At 41.3% G+C, this 23,578-nt stretch overlaps 1 protein-coding gene across 1 annotated transcript in view; it reads right to left on the reverse strand.

Annotated features, from left to right (window-relative positions):
- Nucleotides 1-23,578, reverse strand: part of LOC139577584 (insulin receptor-like) — a 118,114-nt gene that overhangs the window by 73,304 nt on the left and 21,232 nt on the right. The gene's annotated exons all lie outside the window — the stretch shown is intronic.

Below are 23,578 nucleotides of genomic sequence, written 5' to 3' on the forward strand. Positions count from 1 at the left end.
AGGTCTGTAATTTCTATCATGGGTACACTTCAACTATGAGAGACGGAATCTAAAACAAAAATCCAGAAAATCACATTGTATGATTTTTAAGTAATTAATTTGCATTTTATTGCATGACATAAGTATTTGATACATAAGAAAAGCAGATCTTAATATTTGGTACAGAAACCTTTGTTTGCAATTACAGAGATCATACGTTTCCTGTAGTTCTTGACCAGGTTTGCACACACTGCAGCAGGGATTTTGGCCCACTCCTCCATACAGACCTTCTCCAGATCCTTCAGGTTTCGGGGCTGTCGCTGGGCAATACGGACTTTCAGCTCCCTCCAAAGATTTTCTATTGGGTTCAGGTCTGGAGACTGGCTAGGCCACTCCAGGACCTTGAGATACTTCTTACGGAGCCACTCCTTAGTTGCCCTGGCTGTGTGTTTCGGGTCGTTGTCATGCTGGAAGACCCAGCCACGACCCATCATCAATGCTCTTACTGAGGGAAGGAGGTTGTTGGCTAAGATCTCGCAATACATGGCCCCATCCATCCTCCCCTCAATACGGTGCAGTCGTCCTGTCCCCTTTGCAGAAAAGCATCCCCAAAGAATGATGTTTCCACCTCCATGCTTCACGGTTGGGATGGTGTTCTTGGGGTTGTACTCATCCTTCTTCTTCCTCCAAACACGGCGAGTGGAGTTTAGACCAAAAAGCTCTATTTTTGAATCATCAGACCACATGACCTTCTCCCATTCCTCCTCTGGATCATCCAGATGGTCATTGGCAAACTTCAGACGGGCCTGGACATGCGCCTGCTTGAGCAGGGGGACCTTGTGTGCGCTGCAGGATTTTAATCCATGACGGTGTAGTGTGTTACTAATGGTTTTCTTTGAGACTGTGGTCCCAGCTCTCTTCAGGTCATTGACCAGGTCCTGCCGTGTAGTTCTGGGCTGATAACTCACCTTCCTCATGATCATTGATGCCCCACGAGGTGAGATCTTGCATGGAGCCCCAGACCGAGGGTGATTGACCGTCATCTTGAACTTCTTCCATTTTCAAATAATTGCGCCAACAGTTGTTGCCTTCTCACCAAGCTGCTTGCCTATTGTCCTGTAGCCCATCCCAGCCTGTTGCATGTCTACAATTTTATCCCTGATGTCCTTATACAGCTCTCTGGTCTTGGCCATTGTGGAGAGGTTGGAGTCTGTTTGATTGAGTGTGTGGACAGGTGTCTTTTATACAGGTAACGAGTTCAAACAGGTGCAGTTAATACAGGTAATGAGTGGAGAACAGGAGGGCTTCTTAAAGAAAAACTAACAGGTCTGTGAGAGCCGGAATTCTTACTGGTTGGTAGGTGATCAAATACTTATGTCATGCAATAAAATGCAAATTAATTACTTAAAAATCATACAATGTGATTTTCTGGATTTTTGTTTTAGATTCCGTCTCTCACAGTTGAAGTGTACCTATGATAAAAATTACAGACCTCTACATGCTTTGTAAGTAGGAAAACCTGCAAAATCGGCAGTGTATCAAATACTTGTTCTCCCCACTGTACATGTTTTTTTGTTAACTAGTAAATAGTAGCCTACAGCAAAGTGTGTTTAAATAATTTCTAACTTGTTAACAATTTCTGCTAGTTAGTTTGTGCTACCATGTGGGTTTTAGCTTGCTTGAGCCTGCTAACTGAGGAGTGTTAATTCACCTGTTTCCATACATGTTTCATTTTAAAACATTTCTTACAAAGGAGTTGTTTAATCTAACTGATTAACAATTTATCTGTACATGGAATTGTATTTGGGATTTTTTTACTCATTTTATTCTTATCTTTACAGGAAAATGCCACGTGCACTATCTGATGTGTGGAAACATTTCACAGCAGCTAATGTAGAAGGAAAAGCGGTGTACATTTGCAGATACTGTGCCAAATCACATGTGAAAAATGCAACAAAGATGCAGAATTATCTGGCCACTTGCATAAAGTTCCTTCAGTGCTCACAACAAGCAACCTCTAACAAAAGTCCCTCTACTTCTATTCGAGGTGAAAATGATGAATCAGACACCTTATCGACAGCAACAGCTCATGGTCCTCCTGGAATCAGAAGTGTTTTTGACTCAATGGAGGAATGTAGTCAGCAAAATGCTGATGAACGTCTTACTCGAGCTGTATATGCAACTGGTTCACCTCTGATGCTCACAGGCAATGAGCATTGGAAGAGATTTCTGAATGTTCTTCACCCAGCATACACCCCTCCAACCAGACATGCTTTATCTACTAATTTGCTGGATGCAGAGTTCAGAGTTCAAGTGATGGTCAAGCAAATCATAGAGAAAGCAGACTGTATTGCAATCATCTCTGACGGATGGTCGAATGTTAGTGGGCAAGGAATAACTAACTACATCATCTCTACCCGTCAACCAGTATTCGACAAGAGCACAGACAAGGGACAGACACACCAGTCTCTACATTGCAGATGAGCTGAAGACAGTCATCCATAAGACAGTCATCCATAACCTTGGACCACAGAAGGTATTTGCACTGGTGACAGACAATGCTGCAAACATGAAGGCTGCTTGGTCTAAAATGGATGAGTCCTACCCTCACATCACAGCGATTGGCTGTGCTGCTCAGGCATTGAATCTGCTCCTCAAGGACATCATGGCAAATTGACATCATTTAAAACAATGGAAACACTACAAGAGAGCCAAGGAAATGGTTAGGTATGTGAAGGGTCATCAATTTATAGCAGCAATCTACCTCACCAAGCAAAGTGAGAAGAATAAGAGCACAACATTGAAGCTGAAGAGCACAACATTGAAACTGCCCAGCAACACCCATTGGGGTGGTGTTGTCATGTTTGACACTCTCCTGGAGGGGAAGGAGTCTCTCCAAGAAATGGCCATATCAGTCTGCCGATATGAACAGCCACATCAAGAGGTTCCTCTTGGTTGATGTATTTTGGGAGAGTGGTAAGCAGCCTGAAACTCCTGAAACCTATAGCAGTAGCCATTGCACGGATTGAGGGAGACAATGCCATCCTGTCTGATGTTCAGACTCTGCTTGCAGATGTAAGAAGAAATCCGTACTGCCCTGCCCACTTCACTACCGCTGCAAGCAGAGAAAACTGCAATTCTGAAATACGCTTTTTGATGTTAGTACTTTTACCTGAAGCCCATACACGCCGCAGCGTACATGTTGGACCTCAAATATGCTGGCAAGAGCATCCTGTCTGGTGCAGAGATCAACAAGGCCTATGGTGTCATCACTACCGTGTCTCGCCACCTTGGCCTGGATGAGGGCAAGGTTCTTGGCAGTCTGACGAAGTACACTTCCAAGCAAGGGCTTTGGGATGGAGATGCAATATGGCAGTCGTACCAACATATCTCTTCAGCCACCTGGTGGAAGGGACTTCGTGGATCTGATTCTCTTTCCCCTGTTGCCTCATCATCCTCCAAATCGCACCAACATCAGCCGCCTCAGAGCGCAACTGGTCCTTGTTTGGGAACACACACACCAAAGCACGCAACAGGCAGACCAATACAAGGGTTGAAAACTTGGAGGCAATCCTGGCAAATTAGGCTTTTTGAGCCTGACAACAAGCCATCCTCAACAAGGTTGGAAAGTGAAACTGAAGATGAGGCCTGGAAGGTTCTCCCACATCCACAGAGGAACTCTGGAGCTCTGTCAGAGTGCCCATCAGGTTTTTGGTTACCTCCCTGACCAAAGTCCTTTTCTCCCGATTGCTCAGTTTGGCCGGGTGGCTCTAGGAAGACTCTTGGTGTTTCCAAACTTCTTCCATTGAAGAATGATGAAGGCCACTGTGTTCCTGGGGACCTTCAATGCTGCAAATTTTTTGGTACCCTTCCCCAGATCTGTGCCTCGACACAATTCTGTCTCGGACCTTATATAGACAGGAGTGTGCCCTTGTAAATCATGTCCAAACAGTTGAATTTACCACAGGTGGACTCCAATCAAGTTGTATAACATCAAGGGTGATAAATGTAAACAGGATGCACCTTGGTTAAATTTTGAGTCTCACTGCAAAGAGTCTGAATACTTAAATAAAATGTTTTTAATTTCTTATAAATTTGCTAAAATATCTAAAAACACCTGTTTTCGTTTTGTTATTATGGAGTATTGTGTGTAGATCAATTAAAATAAATAAAAATCTCAATATATTTTAGAATAAGGCTGTAACGTAACAAAATGTGGAAAAACAGAAGGGGTCTGAATACTTTCCGAATGCACTCGAGATATAAGTGGGCCAACCGACTGAAACAAAGCTTTTAGTGATTCACTAAGCTTAGCTACTGAGATCTAAATATTATTTTTGGACTGATGTTTGTTGCTGAAAAACCTAATTTAAGGAGGTGAGACAATGGTAGCAGCTGCAGAAAAATCCTTAAAAGACAGACATCAGAACGGCAGAGAAATCACCTCACAATCAATCCACTTCAATCTCAACAATAATATAGCCGAACCTATAGGGCATATCATATTTAGATCAAAGTGGTGAGAAAAAAATCTGGAAAAGTCCACTTTTGTTCTCCATGACAGTAAAAGGTCATGCTGGTTTAATGACATAATGATGACTCTTGCTTCAGCTCTGTACAGTGCATGTAAGGTCATCTTTAATCTGTATTCAGTCCGTACATTTGTTTGATCAGTGTACAATGGTCACCATGTAGTCAACATCTAGCCTACCTGCAGTTCAAACATTTGATGTGCACCGTTACCCCTATAGTCATTTAGCAGCAGAGGGCAAAACCAGATATAAAGCACGTAGAAAAGATAATGGAGCTATATATTCATAAGATCGTCTTCGAAACCCCCCCCCCCAAAAAAGAATATCAGGGAGAATCAAAAATTCAAAATGTCATGTGGACATCATTGATTGTTATATAATGTTTGAGTCACTCAGATAGCATAAGAACACGGCATAAGCCAAAGCAAAATGTGTCGAAAAACAGCAAAGACCGACACTTCCATCCTTGTTTTTGTTTGTCATGTATTGATGTGGCAGCCAAAAAGCTATCGTTTCCAATGTCTACAGTCTGATAGTGTATGAATACTACAAAATGTAGGCCTAATGAGAGAACCGTTGTTTCCTATCAATTTACAAATCACAAAGACCACCATAAAGACACTTCATTATTTTATAAACCCTGTAGTGTTTATCATACAGTATATACACTACAGGGTTGATAAAATAATTTCCTCAATCAATGAACCAGGGATCAAATGGCTACGGTGGGCAACTTCAGAGCAAAGTAGCTAGCTAACTAAGACATGTTTATTCATAAAGGCTAAAATGTTGCGTTTTCAGGGGAGATCATGTCAATTAGGCTATTCTAAGAATATTTTTTATGTTGTCAGAATTACATGATTGAAGAGTCTCTCTCTCTCAAAAACGTGCTTTAACGGGACAAATAACCCAATAACTACCAGGCTTTTGATCATTTTATTGGATTCCTCATGTCTTACTCATTGTTATTAAGAATTATGGTGCAAATCTGATGTTAGGTACTATATTTATTGAAGATCATATAAATCCTATATATATTTTTTTTAAACGGCCAATTTGACTCTGTTTCAGACTGTCACAACCATAATGGACTCTCCGTTATGATAGTTTTCCCCTCAAAGTAATAATTCAAGATGCCAATCTTTTTTAAATGATTGTTTTTGTGTTCAGCCAAGCCTTTCCTTCAGAAAGGCTATGCATGTTTTAAACCTAAGACTGACACATTCCGACTTTTTCTAGCATGTTTGGTCTCCATAAACATCTTGTCCATTTCATGTCATACCCATAATGCTCATTATTTGCTTTTTTCTGCAACATGCCAATATTTAGAAGTCAGCATTTTTTGGTATAAGCGCCCCCAAAGGGGTACTGTAGACAAACATCAAAAAAGTTTCATTTCTGTTTTGTTTGTCCATTCTGTGAGATATTTCATTTGCGATTGTGTGTGTGTAAATGTTACATTCATAATGCTGGAATTACCCATTTATAATTTCCTGTTTTCCTTTTTTTTTTTTTATAACAAAAAGGTAGAACTAACAACAAACCAACCAAATTGGATGAGTGAGGAAAATAAAGAGAAATTGCAGAAAGGCATGAGCGCAAGTGGAGAAAATCAAAGTTGCAGGTCCATTATGATATTCTGAAAGAGCAACTTGGCATATATACCAAAGCAATTAGAAAGGCAGAGACTCATTTTTTTAAATGGATCACTATTAAATCAGAATAATTCGAGACTGCTCTTCTCGACCATTGATGGCCTGATAAATCCTACCACCGCAAGCCTGTGAACTTTCCTCCCCATCTAATTGTGATGAGTTCGCTGCATATTTCAGAGATAAGATAACCAACATTAGGCTGGGTATAAGTCAAGCAAGCCCTGGTGAGAAGTTTGTGTGGTAGGCTAATGCACAATCTCATAAAAGGCATTTTATTTTCATCGTTGTATTTTCCCTGGTTGACACAGACATGATCAGGAAAGTGATACGACAACTTAAGCCTTCTACCTGCCTTCTCGATCCTATCCCCACCACCTTCTTCAGAAAAAAAGTTTTTAATTGCATATCTGAAGTAGTGCAAGCTCTTGTTAATCACTCCCTGTTCACAGGCACTTTCCCCACTGCGTTAAAAACTGCTATGGTGAAACCCCTTTTGAAGAAAAGTAATCTATATTCTTCAGCTCTTAGCAATTTTAAGCCAATCTCCAACCTTCCATTCTTAAGCAAAATTCTGGAGAAACTGGTGTTCAAAAAGCTAAAATGATTGTTTAAGTGCCAGCTGTATTTTTTGTTTAAGTTCCAGCTGTATTTTAAATGTATTTATTCCTATCTGTTTTTTGTGCCCACCAGAGCACAGAGACCACCTTAGTTAAAGTGGTAAATGACCTTAGAGCCAACACAGATGCCAAACAGCTGTCTGTCCTTGAACTCATAGATTTAAGTGCTGCATTTGACACTGTTGACCATGATATCCTTCTGGACAGACTGGAGAGGTGGGTTGGCATCTCCGGTACAGTTCTTAATTGGTTTAGGACCCATTTAACCGGTCAAGAGTTTGTCACCCTTGGTGAATATAACTCAGAAAAAAATACAGGTCATATGTGGCTTAAGCACATCATTGATTTTCACTGCTATGCAGACTATACACAACTATTATTAGACCGTATTAGAGATTTAAATGCTTGGATGGCTCACAACTTCCTCCAGCAAAATCAAGACAAGACCAAGGTGCTTGCCGTTGGAGTTAAAGGAGAGAATCTAGCCGCACATTTTAATTCACGGGAAATAAAGACAAAACACCAGGTAAAAAACCTAGCCGTTGTTTAAGATTCTGAACTCAACTTCAAATCACACAATAGGAATGTGACCAAAATAGCTTTTTACCACCTGAGGAACATTGCCAAGGTGCGGCCTTTTCTCAGGCTGATCGACTCATCTATGCTTTTATTACAAGCAGGCTTGACTACTGTAATGCTCTCCTATCTGGTCTACCCAAGATAGACATTGGTCAACTGCAAAACATACAGAATGCTGCAGCACAGGTACTGACCAAGACCAGACGGAGAGCACACATTACACTGGTTTTAAGGTCTCTGCACTGGCTGCCTGTGAGTTTTAGAATTACATTTTAAAATTCTTCTACTAGTTTTTAAATCAATCCACGATTGTGCACCCCAATACATGTCAGACATGCTTTTAAGTTATGTACCCAGTACGTCCCTCAGGATCTCTGGCACTGGCCGATTAACTATCCCAAAGCCTAGGACCAAGCGGCATGGAGAGGCAGCCTTTAGTTATTATGCCCCCAGCCTCTGGAATAGCCTGCCGGAGGACCTGAGGAGTGCCGAAACTGGATAAGAGATCTTAAGACATTTTAGCTTTACTTTTCCTTAGGGTGCCAGTTGTTCAGTTTGTGTAATTTTGTTTTCTTTAGCTTGTTTGTTGTGTAGTAAATATTTCAGTTTTTATTTTCATTATTTGTTTCTTCCTGTAAAGCACATTGCGTTGCATTCTATGTCTGAAATGTGCTGTTTAAATAAAGCTCGATTTGAATATGGCGGCCAGACCAACTCCCTACCATTTACATAAAGAAAAAACCTAGGAATACCGGGGATTAACACATCACAACCCCTTCCCTCTACAGGCGGTGTGTCACGGGACGGGAGAGTTACTCAGTGGGCCTGGTTGTTGTTTAGGGGGCCTTGTTGTGGCATGGTTTAAATCCTCATCTCTAATTGTTAAGCAAACATGGGGCGTCCCTCGAGACGTTGGATTAGTTCAGCTAAAGATGTTAGGCTAAAACACCATTAAGACACACTACGCCTACAGTTTTTTGGTAGTCAGACATATTAGGCCTACAGCCCACACAATTTATAACAATCTATTGGGATTAGCTAAAATAATTTACTCAGTATCTGCCTAATATTTCATCTTCTCATGGGCGGCCATTATACACGTGCTAAAAAAAAATCATGGTTAGTGATATTTGAAAGGCAAAATGTCTCAATTGACTTAACATTTTAAATGTGTATATTTGTAGAACCCTATAAGGGAAGTTTAGACACAAAATTACTAAATTCTAAGTAATAGTAACAGAACAAAACTTCAGTTATGGATGTGACGGAAAAGGACAGTTAAAATATTAAATGATATCAAGCACATACTGAGTAACTGAATAAACATACAAAAACGCATTTTTTTTAATAAACTCATGCTTTTATAAAATGGTACCTCCTCCCCCTGTTGTCCACAAAAGGACACAGGGACTGGACAACTTGACCTGCTGTCACCCTGGCAAGATGTACACAAGTCCTGTGTGGTCATTTCTACTAAAGAACTGCATTAGAGTCCGTCTTTATCTGTTACCAGTCCCACAAACTGCCTGTATATACAGTGCATTGACTCCTTGACAATCTCCACATTTTGTTACGTTACAACCTTAATCTAAAATGAATTAAATAATTCTCAATCACAATACCCAATAATAACAAAGCAAAATGTTAAATTATAGAACATTTAAAAAAAAACTTAAATAACTTACCTATATCAAAGGGTCTGAATAGTCATGTAAGACTCAATTGAGCACAGGTGCATCCTGTTCCCATTGATCATCCTTGAGATATTTCTACAACTTGATTGGAGTCCACCTGTGGTAAATTCAATTGATTGGACATGATTTGGAAAGGCACACACCTGTCTATATAAGGTTCACGTCAGAGCAAAAACCAAGCCATGAGGTCGAAGGAATTGTCCGTAGAGCTCCGAGACAGGATTGTGCCGACACAGATCTGGGGAAGGGTACCAAAACATTTCTGCGGCATTGAAGGTCCCCAAGAACACAGTGGCCTCCATCATTCTTAAATGGAAGAAGTTTGGAACCACCAAGACTCTTCCTAGACCTGGCCGTCCGGCCAAACTGAGCAATCAGGGGAGAAGGGCCTTGGTCATGGAGGTGACCAAGAACCCGATGGTCACTGACAGAGCTCCTCAGAGGAGATAGGAGAATCTTCCAGAAGGACAACCATCTCTACAGCACTCCACAAATCAGGCCTTTATGGTAGAGTGGCCAGACAGAAGCCAGTCCTCAGTAAAAAAGGCACATGACAGCTCGCTTGGAGTTTGCCAAAAGGCACCTAAAGGACTCTCAGACCATGAGAAACAAGATTCTCTGGTCTGATGAAGCCAATATTGAACTCTTTGGCCAGAATGCCAAGTGTCACGTCTGGAAGAAAACTGGCACCCTCCCTACGGTGAAGCATGGTGGTGGCAGCATCATGCTGTGGGGATGTTTTTCAGCGGCAGGGACTTGGAGACTAGTCAGGATCGAGGGAAAGATGAACGGAGCAAAGTACAGAGAGATCCTTGATGAAAATCTGCTCCAGAGCGCTCAGGGCCTCAGACTGGGGCAAAGGTTAACCTTCCAACAAGACAACAACCCTAAGCACACAGCCTAGACAACACAGGAGTGGCTTCGGGACAAGTCTCTGAATGTCCTAGTGGCCCAGCCAGAGACTGGACTTGAACCCGGGAGTCCTGAAAATAGCTGTGCAGCATGCTCCCCATCCAACCTGACAGAGCTTGAGAGGATCTGCAGAGAAGAATGGGAGAAACTCCCCAAATACAGGTGTGCCAAGCATGTAGCATCTTACCCAACAAGACTCGAGGCTGTAATCGCTGCCAAAGTTGCTTCAACAAAGTACTGAGTAAAGGGTCAATCCTTTACATACATACACACACGCTAACATTTCTAAAAACATGTTTATGCTTTGTCATTATGGGAAATTGTGTGTAGATTAAATAGTTTTCCCCCTTAATTTTAGAATAAGGCTGTAACGTAACAAAATGTGGAAAAAGTGAAGGGATCCGAATACTTTCAAACGCACTGTACAATAAATGTTGTTCTCTTACTTCATGTAGCCAACATATTCATGCGTCGCCTAATCCTTTGTGATTTAGAAGATACTGTTGCACAAACATGCTGATTTAGGCCTACAAGGCTGATTCAGGCCGTTTGCTCTGACTCAGTACTACATGCATTAGCTACATTTATTTTTGGCACATCTTGCTAAGAAAAGACAAACTAGCTGTTTGCAGACAGTAATCGTGTCATTTTAGAACAGTTGTGGATTTATATTAAGAAACCAAGTGGACAGCAGCATTGTTATCAACATATTGTTGCATCTGCTACATTGACCATGTAGACTGAAGAGTAAACGGTCAGCAAATGATCTCAAGCAACAACAGATGCGCTCCTTGAGTGACAAGGGGCAGGGCTAGGTGAGAGAGGGAGTGTGACTACTCAAGTAGCGGAGTAAACTATCAAACAGTGGAGTATCAGATTTAACAAACCAAACACTGAAATACCGTCATAGAAGGTAAAGTACAAATCCAAACTGGTCCGTGCATCAATACTGGTATAGTAAAATACGGTATACTGCCCAGCCCTGTGTCTGGTTAATGCACCTCTGCCTGGCCCCATCAGACCGAGACCTCTGCCTGGCCCCATCAGACCCAAGGAACAGGAGAAAGCCAGCCAACCTCTCATGGGGTGACCTTCCCTGTACCGACGATGCCAGAGAAAATTATGTCTTTGTCTGTTGGGTCAATGGGGTATTCTGAGGCCAAATCTGTGTGTCAATTCCTTAGCTCCATTGTCTATACACAACTCACATAGTAACAGGCAGTAAAGTAGTAATACTGTACTGGTTTTATTACACAATGTCCAAATCCAACCTGAAAACGTTCTGCTCAATTCTGCTGAGAAAAAATAAAATAAAAAAAAAACAGGGGAATAAACTGGACGCCACAAAACTCCCAAACCAGGTGCTGCTCCAAACAAATAAAAAGATAATTCATTCCTCAAATAGCAGGAGAGTTTGGTCACAGACAGAAGCCTACGAAACAGGAAATAAACAGCAAACTGGAAGTGGCCTAAAATATGGTCCTGCGTGAGAAAAACACACACACAGATGGTAACTTCAACACCGAAACATGTGATGCTCCTTTTCATCTTCCCACTTTACTGGCGAGAAGCAACACGCAGCCTCAAAAGTCTCCCTCAGGGCCCGGACAGACACACAGCCACCCCACAAACTAGAGGTCCGCTGCTGGTAATACCCAGCCCAGTCAGAAACAGATGGGTGTTGGTATCTCCACTATTTGGCCATCTCTTTCAACTTCCTGTCAAATCCTTGGGAAAATGCTGCCAATAGAACTAGCCGCCATGTTTACAATTCAACATCAAATCAGGAGAGAAAAGTCTTTAGAAATGACTCTCTGAATTCAGATTTCAGAGGCAAAACCATTCCTCTGATGATGTGGCCTTAGATGCTCCTATTAAACCGTTATGGCTTCCTCTCCTAGAAGGGTGTCACACAGAGAGATGGTCAATAAGTGCAGGAAGAATTGCAGCTAACAGACGAGAGGGGGCTCTCACCTCCAACACAGAGTGGCTGCAGTAAAGAGCGTCGTCTGGCTGCCTCGTGGAGTCCTGCTTTGCTCCTGACGGCCATTACACTTAAGATCCAATGCAGCCATTTTTATTTCAATATCAAATCATTTCTGGGTACCAATTAAGTAACTTACTGTGATTGTTTATTTTTGACCATTTTAAATGAGAACAAAAATAGCTCATTAGCAAAAAGTAATTTCTCAAGCAAGACTTTAGTTAGGACAGTCTGGGAGTGGTCTAAGTGGCAGAGAGGTTTGGAACTCTTTCTTATTGGTATATTAAGTAATTTACTGCCTGGTGATGTCACAAGGCAGGCCAAAACGCCATCCCACCAAACAGGCTGAACTTTTAGGTGGTCTTTTCAAACAGTTCTTACACTAAAAGGGCATTATCATAATTTTAACAATTTCAAAGTCTTATTCCAATCTCAGTGTGGAAATATAAAAACACAGAAATCACATTTGACTGCACTGGGCCTTTAATTATATGTCCACATAAAAGACCTGCAGGGTCTGACACTCATGTCTGTGTGTCTGTCCTGCACCCTCCTCCTCCTGAGCAGAGCCCATTCACTCACTCAGAAGCATAGTCTAGTTAGCTCAACAGCTAACAGGAACAGACAGATAACTGCACTGGTGTCAATTGGACAGATAAGCCCTGAATGTTGACAGGGAAGCGAGTTCACATCTCGAATTGCAATTGACCCTTCGCTAAGCCCCGCCCCCCTTGGTCACTATTGCAACCTCGGACAACATTCTCCCGGGAAACCCAATTCCCCATTCAACCGCTGGCAAAATCCCCTCACAATAATCTCAAACTGTGTTTCGAATACACAATGAAATTATACACAGACCACCCCTTTGTTAATCAGGAAACGCTTGGGTATGTTGTGATGGACTGTCATTACAATTGCTTCAAGGGAACCTGGTAAACGTATGTTAATCGCTAGTGTAGCTACCCACTGAATGGCTCATGTCAGCATGCATTCAAAGCTATAACAACTTCTGGAGCTAGCTAGTGCGCTTAAATTGTATCCTGATGTCAACAGTAGATGGGAGTTGTATTCATAACTTAGCTAACACACAGTACATTTAGAAAAAACAAGTTATATTAAGTGGCTAGCTAGCTAGCGTTAGCAGCGTTTGGTGGTCAATGAGACTGAGCTAACTAACAAGCTGAGCTAGCAAACGTATCATTTTGCACTAGAAAAAAATACTCCAACAGGCTCTGCATTTCAGGAATCAAAGTAGCAAGTACTCCTGGTGCACTGTTAAATTATTTTGCCATTTATTTCTTAAACTTCTTATGGCTGAAGGGGCAGTATTGAGTAGCTTGGATGAAAGGTGCCCATATCAAACGGCCTGCTCCTCAGTCATAGTTGCTAATATTTGCATATTATTATTAGTATTGGATAGAAAACACTCTAATTATGTCTGTGAGATTAACAGAACTCATATTGGCAGGCAAAATCCTGAGTTGAAAGCAAAACAGGAAGTCAGAAATCTGAGCTTGTATGTATTCACCAGAGTCCCCAATGAAATCCCCTTGAGTTATGAATGATTGTGCACTGCATAGGGGTTCCACTAGATGTCAACCATCAATAGAAATTATAATGAGACTTCTATGATGTTGTGGGAGAGAATGATATCAGAATCAGTCAGGTGTCCATCAAGCAGCCATTTTCTGATCATGCTTTTTCCTCATGGAAGTCACTTACGTTCCATTGCTCACAAAGACAAGAAAGAATACTCCGGTTGGAACTTTATTGAAGCTATATGTTAAAAACATCCTAATGGATTGATTCTGTACTTCGTTTGAAATGTTTCTTCGACCGGTAATATCACTTTTTGAAGTTTTTGTCCGATATAACGCTGACCAGAATTAGCGTTTGGATATGTAAACCAGACGCGCTAACAAAAGAAGGTATTTGGACATAAATAACGGATTTTTTCGAGAGAAAAAACAAACATTTATTGTGGACCTGGGATTCCTGGTGTGCTTTCTTATGTAGATCATCAAAGGTAAGGGAATATTTATCATATATTTTCTTGTTTATGTTGACGCCATCTTTGCGGCTGTGGTGTTTTCCTTTGAGCGCCGTTTCAGATTATTGCGTGGGTTTCTTTTTCCGTAAAGTTTTTTTGTAATCTAACACAGCGGTTGCATTAAGGAGAGGTATATCTATAATTCCATGTGTATAACTTGTATTATCATCTATATTTATGAGTATTTCTGTTGAAACGATGTGGCTATGCAAAGTCACTTGATGTTTTTGCCACTAGTGAATCTAGTCGCCTCAATGTAAACTCAGATTTTTTGATATAAATATGAATTTAATCAAACAAAACATGCATGTATTGTGTAACATGAAGTCCTATGAGTGTCATCTGATGAAAATAATCGAACGTTAGTGATTAATTTTATCTCTATTCTGTTTTTTATGAAGCTATCTTTAGCTGGAAAAAATGGCTGTGATTATTGTGGTTTTGTGGTGACCTAACATAGTTGTTTGTGGTGCTTTCGCTGAAAAGCGTATTTGAAATCGGACACTTGTGGGATTAACAACAAGATTACCTTTAAAATGATATAAGACACATGAATGTCTGAGGAATTTTAATTATGAGATTTCTGTTTTTTTGAATTTGGCGCCCTGCACTTCGACTGGCTGTTGTCATATCGATCCCGTTAATGGGACTTCAGCCATAAGAAGTTAAAGAAATGTATCAGTTTTGCCATAGTCCTCACTGGCTTTAGCGCGATTTAAATGCGAGCTTGTCCGAGGTGTCGGACTCGACGACAGTTGCTATCCATTGGAGTGCTAAAATTGGTAGCCCAAAATTCTGGGGCCGGGGCTTAGCGAACAGTCAATTACTCAAAACAGTTCATGGGTTTAATTGTCACTTATAGGCTTGAGCCAGGTGGGTGTATCAGTGAAGTATTCCCCTGTTATCAGGATAGGATGAAAGGACATGCCAAGCCGTGGTCAATTCCACAGGGGTCACATCCAACGTCACAGAGGGAGTTAGACAGTTGCAAGGAGATTGATGCAAGCTCAAAAACAGCAAAGACAATGGTACGATTCTTACAGCCATGAAATTAGATGGCTCGGTGTAGGAAAGCACACTAGTGAGGAGTTATACTGGCATTCTCAGCATGTTAAGAGTGTGAAGCATTCCGTAGCAGCCTCCGCTACAGATGACAAATACGGTCATTGCACTGCAGCCACTCCAGTCCTCTCTGGAACAGGGCCACACTAGGAAATGAGAGACAGACGGAGGAAACAAGAGGGAGGTAAGTGAGACATGGGCGGAGAGATCAAGGGAGAGGCAGACGTAGAGGGAAACAGCCAGGTGACATCAAATGGGGTGTTTGTTGGTGCTGTAGGCCATTAGGTCACACTGCCTACTGATGGAAAGCCTCAGTCTGCCCACAGACCATGCCAAGTCAGCCCCCACTCTTTCTCCATCCACCTCTTCTACCGCCATCAAAGTCTCTTCTCCTACTTCGCTCCATTGCACTCTTCTCTTCTCGGCTTGTGTGTCTGTACACCCCTCTCCTGCTTAGTCTCCTGCCCAGGCCAGCAGCCCTCACCTCAGTACTTGTCTTCTTATTAGCCCTCACTGGCACCGTGAAGACTACAGTTCAGCTCACATACACAGCAGCCCTGCCCGTCAACACGTTCCTCACAGGTAAACACCATGGGCAACTAACACTTGGCCTGAAGGACCCCTAATAAGGAAAGGGCGGTCCTCTTGATAAAGACAGCTGCATTTAAAAATGCACAGGTTGAGTATATTATGAACACGTTGGCCATATTCAGGAAAACTTAACACTTCTTTATTCCTATTAGGTTGTTCCAAGTAATTTCAGCAAGCCAATTTGGGTGCAATCAATTAGCTTAATTTCTCAGAGATCAAATTATACTTAACAAAAATATGAACACAACAAGTAAAGTGTTGGTACCATGTTTCATGAGCTGAAATAAAATAACATTCCATACGCACAAAAAGCTAATTTCTCAAAAATGTTCTGCACAAATTTGTTTACAACCTTGTCAGCAAGCATTTATCTTTTGCCAAGGTAATCCATCCACCCGACAGGTGTGGCATACATAAAGAAGAATTAAACCGCATGATCATTACACAGGTGCACCTTGTACTGGGGACAATAAAAAGCCACTAAATTATGCAGCTTTGTCACACAAAACAATAACACAGATGTTTCAAGTTGAGGGAGCATGCAATTGGCATGCTGACTGCAGGAATGTTATGTTAATTTCTTTACCATAAGCTCCCTCACACATTGTTTTAGAGAATCTGGCAATACGTTCAACCGGATTAAAAACCGCAGACCACATCAGCCCAGGGTCGCCACATCCGGCTTCTTCACCTGCGGGATCGTCTGAGACCAGCCACTCGGACAGCTGATGAAACTGAGTATTTCTGTCTGTAATAAAGCCCTTTTGTTGGGAAAAACTTATTCTTATCGGCTGGGCCAGGCTCGCCAATGGGTGGGCCTATGCCCTCCCAGGTCCACCCATGGCTGCGCCCCTGCACAGTCATGTGAAGTCCATAGATTAGGGCTTAATGAATTTATTTCAATTGACGGATTTCCTTAAATGAACTGTAACTCAGTAAAATCTTGAAATTCTTGCATGTTGAGTTTATATTTTTGTTCAATATTTATTTAAACAAAATGTTGGAGTGCTATTCTTATCCGTTTCTAAAAACAAATGATTTCAGAACAATTTGAGATGGTGGGTGTCAAAATTCTTTCTTGTGATTTTTGAGGTGGAACGACCCCATCTGTACTTTAAAACTGGCTTAATATTTTTCCACGCTCTAGCACAGGGGATTCAAACATACGGCCTGTGGGACAGATCCGGCCTGCGTGGAGGTCCAATCCAGCCCACGGGTGGTTTCAGTAAATTTGTTAATGAACTCAATATAACTTAAGACTAAAACCAAATCGAAACTGTGTAGAAATTATAATGGACCTATATTCATACAGTTTGACTGTCCAGCTCGCTAATAATCACTAGTCAGTCAGGGAGCATAGAATATTCAAAGCGATGGCTAGAGGACTATTTTGGGGAAATTTTGAAGGCAAGGAAATGTAACAATATTTTCAGTGCTGCTTTACGGACATCGTTAGACCTAATGCGCCCCAGAGGCAAAATTTGTTTGACGCCCCTGCTCTAGCATTTAAGACGTAGAGCGAATATACAATGCCTTTGAAAGTATTCATTCAAAATTCATTAAATAAAAAATACTCACACAGTACCCCATAATGAAAAAGTGAAAACATGTTTTCTGAAATTCTTGCGAATGTATTAGAAAATGAAGTACAGAAATCTCATTTACATAAGTACTCACACCACTGAGTAAATACTTTGTAGAAGCACCTTTGTCAGCAATTACAGCTGTGAGACTCTGGGTAAGTCTCTAAGAGCTTGCCCATTATTGTTTTCTAAATTCTTCAAGTTCTGTCAAGTTGATCATTGCTAGACAACCATTTTCAGATCTTCAAATAAAATTTTATTTGTCGCATACACATGGTTAGCAGATGTTAATGCGAGTGTAGCGAAATGCTTGTGCTTCTATTTCCGACCATGCAGTAATACTTAACAAGTAATCAAACAATTTCACAACACTACCTTATACACACACACAAGTGTAAAGGAATGAATAAGAATATGTACATAAAAATATATGGATGAGCGATGGCCAAACGGCATAGGCAAGATGCAGTAGATGGTATAGAGTACAGTATATACATATGCGATGAGTAATGTAGGGTATGTAAACATTATATAAAGTGGCTAGTGATACATTTATTACATCCAATGTTTAATTATTAAAGTGGCTAGAGATTTGAGTCAGTATGTTGGCAGCAGCCACTCAATGTTAGTGATGGCTGTTTAACAGTCTGATGGCCTTGAGACAGAAGCTGTTTTTCAGTCTCTCGGTCCCAGCTTTAAATGCGCCTGTACTGACCTCGCCTTCTGGATGATAGCGGGTTGAACAGGCAGTGGCTTGGGTGGTTGTTGTCCTTGACAATCTTTTTGGCCTTCCTGTGACAACAGGTAGTGTAGGTGTCCTGGAGGGCAGGTAGTTTGCCCCTGGTGATGCGTTGTGCAGACCTCACTACCCTCCGGAGAGCCTTACGGTTGTGGGCGGAGCAGTTGTCGTACCAGGCGCTGATACACCGAGGAACTTAAAACTTTCTACCTTCTCCACTACTGTCCCATCGATGTGGATAGGGGGCTGCTTCCTCTGCTGTTTCCTGAAGTCCACGATCATGTCCTTTGTTTTGTTGACATTGAGTGTGAGGTTATTTTCCTGACACCACACTCGACGGCCCTCACCTCCTCCCTGTAGGCCGTCTCTTGCCATAGATTTTCAAGTAGATTTAAGTCTAAACTAATTTGGCCACTCACGAACATTCAAAGTCTTCTTGGTTAGCAAGTCCAGAGTAGATGTGCCCTTGTGTCTTAGGTGATTGTCCCGCTAAAAGGTGAATTCATCTCCAAGTGTTTGGAGGAAAGCAGACAAACAGGTTTTCCTCTAGGATTTTGCCTGCGCTTAGCTCCATTCCGTTTATTTTTAATTTTTTTAAACTCCCCAGTCATTAACGATTACAAGCATACCCATAACATGATTCAGCCACCACTATGCTTGAAAATATGGAGAGGTACTCAGTAATGTTTTGTTTTGGATTTGCCAAGGGAATATTATTTATTCTGTACAGACTTTTTCACTCTGTCATTTAGGTTAGCATTGTGGAGTAACTACAATGTTGATGATCCATCCTTAGTTTTCACTTATCATAGTCTTTCAACTCTGTTTTAAAAGTCACAATTGGCCGCATGGTGAAATCCCTGAGCGATTTCCTTCATCTCCGGCAACTGAGTTAGAAAGAACGCCTGTATCTCTGTAGTGGCTGGGTGTATTGATACACCATCCAAAGTGTAATTAATAACTGCACCATGCTCAAACAGATATTCAAAGTCTGCTTTTTTCTTTTTTTCCCCCATCTAGCAATAGATGACTTCTTTGCAAGGCATTGAAAAACATCCCTGGTCATTGTGGTTGAATTTCACTGCTCGACAGGGATACAGAGATGAGGTAATCATTCAAAAATCATGTTAAACACTATTATTGAACACAGAGTCCATGCAACTTATTAAGCACATTTTTACTCCTGAACTTATTTAGGCTTGCCATAACAAAGGGGTTGAATATTTAATGACAAGAAATTTCAGCTTTTCATTTAATGAATTTCAAGGGGTGTGAACACTTTGAAGCCACTAAGAATAAAGTTAGAGGTTTTAGACTAATCTGATCTGCAATAAAACATAACTTCTTATATTCAGGCATGGTGTCCAGAATCTGCTGTAATATTTCCTGTTTTTCCATAGCAACCCTCTAGGTCATTCACTGTACTTACATTTGACAACGAGATCCCGAGAGTAGCCAGTCTGCAATTGCAAAATGTTTACTATTAATTTTCATTTCTAAGTAACCTAAAATTCTATCTGCACTTGTAAGTACTGGTGTCGAGCTTAGTTCATTGTTAATTTTGGAACTCTTAAAAATGTTGTCTAGTCTTAGTAATTTTGACCCCAAAAAATTGTCTTAGTCACATTCGTCATTTAAATAGTGATTTAGTCTAGTTGTCAAAAAAAATGACAAAAATTGGACCATTTTAGTCAAAAGTCCTTTCACTTTAGTCATATTACATTTGTACTGCCTCATTAACCTATAGTAAAGACAAATCTCTGACTTCCATGTGCACAAACAAACAACCTGCATAACATCCTATTCTCTTCAACTGCAGAACTATGACAAGTAGTATGTTTCGTTCTAATCTGAACGTTCCAAAATGTTGCGTCCTGCTGAACTAGGTTGTTAGCTATAGCTAACAAATGGCTGTAATGAGGTGTAGCATAAACAAATTGGTAACGGTCCAGCCCTAAGTAGCCTAGTTTTAGAGCGGCCCGCCAAAGCACTTTAGAAAGAAAATTTAAAAAACCTAGTGCCAGTATTATAGGTCATATCTTTTGAACGGTAAGGACTAGAATCAAGCCATTTTCTCTGAAGAAAATATTGAGACTTGGCTACAGAAGCTGGTGTCATGACTTTGCCCTGTTGGGTGAGGGTCATACACCCCCCCCCCCCGACAGTTTATGACCTACCATGAATACCAAAACTCTCCACTCTCCTGAATGGACTTTTGGAAAGCCCTTTTGTTACCACAGAGAAAGATTCTACAGGATGGTAACATCAGAAAGTTGAACAATGAGACAATATTTCTGTAATGGAAGGGTCCGTCGGTACTTAAAGAATATGATGTCAGATCAGACATTGTATTGGTAGATTGTTACTGATGATAGGACGACAGAATTGTTTCTTTGAAAGTCTACACATTCTAGTTATCAGATTTACATCAAAATGTTGCAAAACTTGTGATTAAACATTAAACTATGTGAGAAGATAAAATGTGATTTTAGCTTCAAAATGAGAGAATTGTTTCATAAGTAAACTTATGCTCAATCAGTAACCCCACCCACGGGAGCACAGACATTGGTTAAAAGGATGAAACACACCACTTCTCCTCCCCAGTAAAAAAGCCCCCATAACGATCATTAACATTTAGTTCCAGAAATGTGAGGACTGCCGTCCGAACGTTAGAAGGGCGAATTTCAACGTGTTGGTGACGATCACCATGCTGGAATGGTGAATTGACACTAAACCAGCCAGAATAGAGCACGAGCTGATTATGGCAACTTGGTATGAACTTTGAACTATTCTTCACTGAAGAAGTGATACATCCTAAAACATCGAGTTATCAGCTGCAGCTGTAAACATGTGGCCTAGGAAAGGACAGAATCTCCTACGAACGACAGGGTACTTAAACGTATCTGCTCTACAACCAGAAAGATTATTCAAAGACAATGGCGATCTCTGCTGGGCAAACCAGTCTTCCATCTTCGACCCATCTATCAAAGCGCAGCTCAGAGTAAATAAATATCTTGCATTTTCCTTTTCCGAATGGGCAGTTATAAGAATGCATAATATTCTGTATTCTCAAAGTCCGATAGAGACCCAATTCCTTTGTCCCTCAGTCTTCCCGCTCTTTCATTCAAACCCAACCCTTCCTTTGTGTAATCAGCCGTCATACCGGGTTAGGCCACTAGGGACTTTTCATGACATGATTAGTAATTGATGTCTGATCTATTGTGTGTGTGTGCATATAAAAATATATATATATATATATAAATTAAAAAAAATCAGATTTAGGTATTTAGTAAATAAATTAAGCCAATGTGTGTATTGCTGATTCAAATTGTTAGCCAGGGTTCGTGCAGATAACCAAGTACTTTACGACAATCAGAATGAGACTGAATTAGGTGACGATTAATGATTGACTGCTATTGATATAAAAGATCTTCAGATCTTTGAGAGTTTATTCGGATAAACACACTTGCGTGGTACCCCAGGTTATTAATGAGTTAATTGTTGAATGTTTTAATTCAAATCACGTAATCAAGATAATCAATTTGATAAAATAGCCTGTCATCTCATTTAATCAGTCAGACACATGACACTGGCTGTGAAATACAGTGGGGAATGTGGGAGGGTTGAGTGAGACTACAATATCGAACAGCCTACTTCTCTATACTCAAGGAAGAGAGAAACACAGCTAAACGATTTTATTATTATACTTTACCTTAATTTAACTAGGCAAGTCAGTTAAGAACCAATTTTTTTTTTTTACAATGACAGCCTACCCAGGCCAAACCCTAACGACGCTGGGCCAATTGTGCCCCGCCCTATGGGAATACCAATCACGGCCGGTTGTGATACAGCCTGGAATCGAACCAGGGTTTGTAGTGACGCCTTTAGCACTGAGATGCAGTGCTTTAGACGGCTGCGCCACTCGGAAGCCCTCAATGCTGCTATTGTTTTTAAATTTCATGTGTGTGTTTCTTAACCAGGCAACGGGTAGCTAACAAGAATATACAGTGGGGAGAACAAGTATTTGATACACTGCCGATTTTGCAGGTTTTCCTACTTACAAAGCATGTAGAGGTCTGTAATTTTTATCATAGGTACACTTCAACTGTGAGAGACGGAATTTAAAACAAAAATCCAGAAAATCGCATTGTATGATTTTTAAGTAATTAATTCGCATTTTATTGCATGACATAAGTATTTGATCACCTACCAACCAGTAAGAATTCCGGCTCTCACAGACCTGTTAGTTTTTCTTTAAGAAGCCCTCCTGTTCTCCACTCATTACCTGTATTAACTGCACCTGTTTGAACTCGTTACCTGTATAAAAGACACCTGTCCACACACTCAATCAAACAGACTCCAACCTCTCCACAATGGCCAAGACCAGAGAGCTGTATAAGGACATCAGGGATAAAATTGTAGACATGCAACAGGCTGGGATGGGCTACAGGACAATAGGCAAGCAGCTTGGTGAGAAGGCAACAACTGTTGGCGCAATTATTAGAAAATGGAAGAAGTTCAAGATGACGGTCAATCACCCTCGGTCTGGGGCTCCATGCAAGATCTCACCTCGTGGGGCATCAATGATCATGAGGAAGGTGAGGGATCAGCCCAGAACTACACGGCAGGACCTGGTCAATGACCTGAAGAGAGCTGGGACCACAGTCTCAAAGAAAACCATTAGTAACACACTACGCCGTCATGGATTAAAATCCTGCAGCGCACGCAAGGTCCCCCTGCTCAAGCCAGCGCATGTCCAGGCCCGTCTGAAGTTTGCCAATGACCATCTGGATGATCCAGAGGAGGAATTGGAGAAGGTCATGTGGTCTGATGAGACAAAAATAGAGCTTTTTGGTCTAAACTCCACTCGCCGTGTTTGGAGGAAGAAGAAGGATTAGTACAACCCCAAGAACACCATCCTAACCGTGAAGCTTGGAGGTGGAAACATCATTCTTTGGGGATGCTTTTCTGCAAAGGGGACAGGACGACTGCACCGTATTGAGGGGAGGATGGATGGGGCCATGCATCGCGAGATCTTGGCCAACAACCTCCTTCCCTCAGTAAGAGCATTGAAGATAGGTCGTGGCTGGGTCTTCCAGCATGACAACGACCCGAAACACACAGCCAGGGCAACTAAGGAGTGGCTCCGTAAGAAGCATCTCAAGGTCCTGGAGTGGCCTAGCCAGTCTCCAGACCTGAACATTTACATTTAGAGTGGCCAGTGTAACAGATGTATAGTGTACTCTCCATGCGTTGTGTTTTAAAATAATAAATCACTTCGGCCAGTGGTCCCAGTTGAGCATCATTTATTTCTGCTGTGGTTAAATGGGAAACAGCACGTTAGTTGTGCAGGACTTAACAGTGATGATGGCTGTCGATGGCAAAATCCCTCGCATCACATTTTCATACTGGGAAGACCTGACGTTCGCGATCTCCCCCTATCTGCAAGCGGGGCCAATCACAACACCCCTTATTGTCATCAGAGTTGAACTAACCAATAAGAATGCTTGAACATCAAATACACATTTCTTTAGAGGCAAGTGGAAACATAACCAACCCTGTTACATTCTCCCCTGCTGAATTACACTTGCATACTACAAA

The sequence above is a fragment of the Salvelinus alpinus genome, chromosome 6, assembly GCF_045679555.1.
Source record: "Salvelinus alpinus chromosome 6, SLU_Salpinus.1, whole genome shotgun sequence".
Classification (NCBI taxonomy): domain Eukaryota; kingdom Metazoa; phylum Chordata; class Actinopteri; order Salmoniformes; family Salmonidae; genus Salvelinus; species Salvelinus alpinus.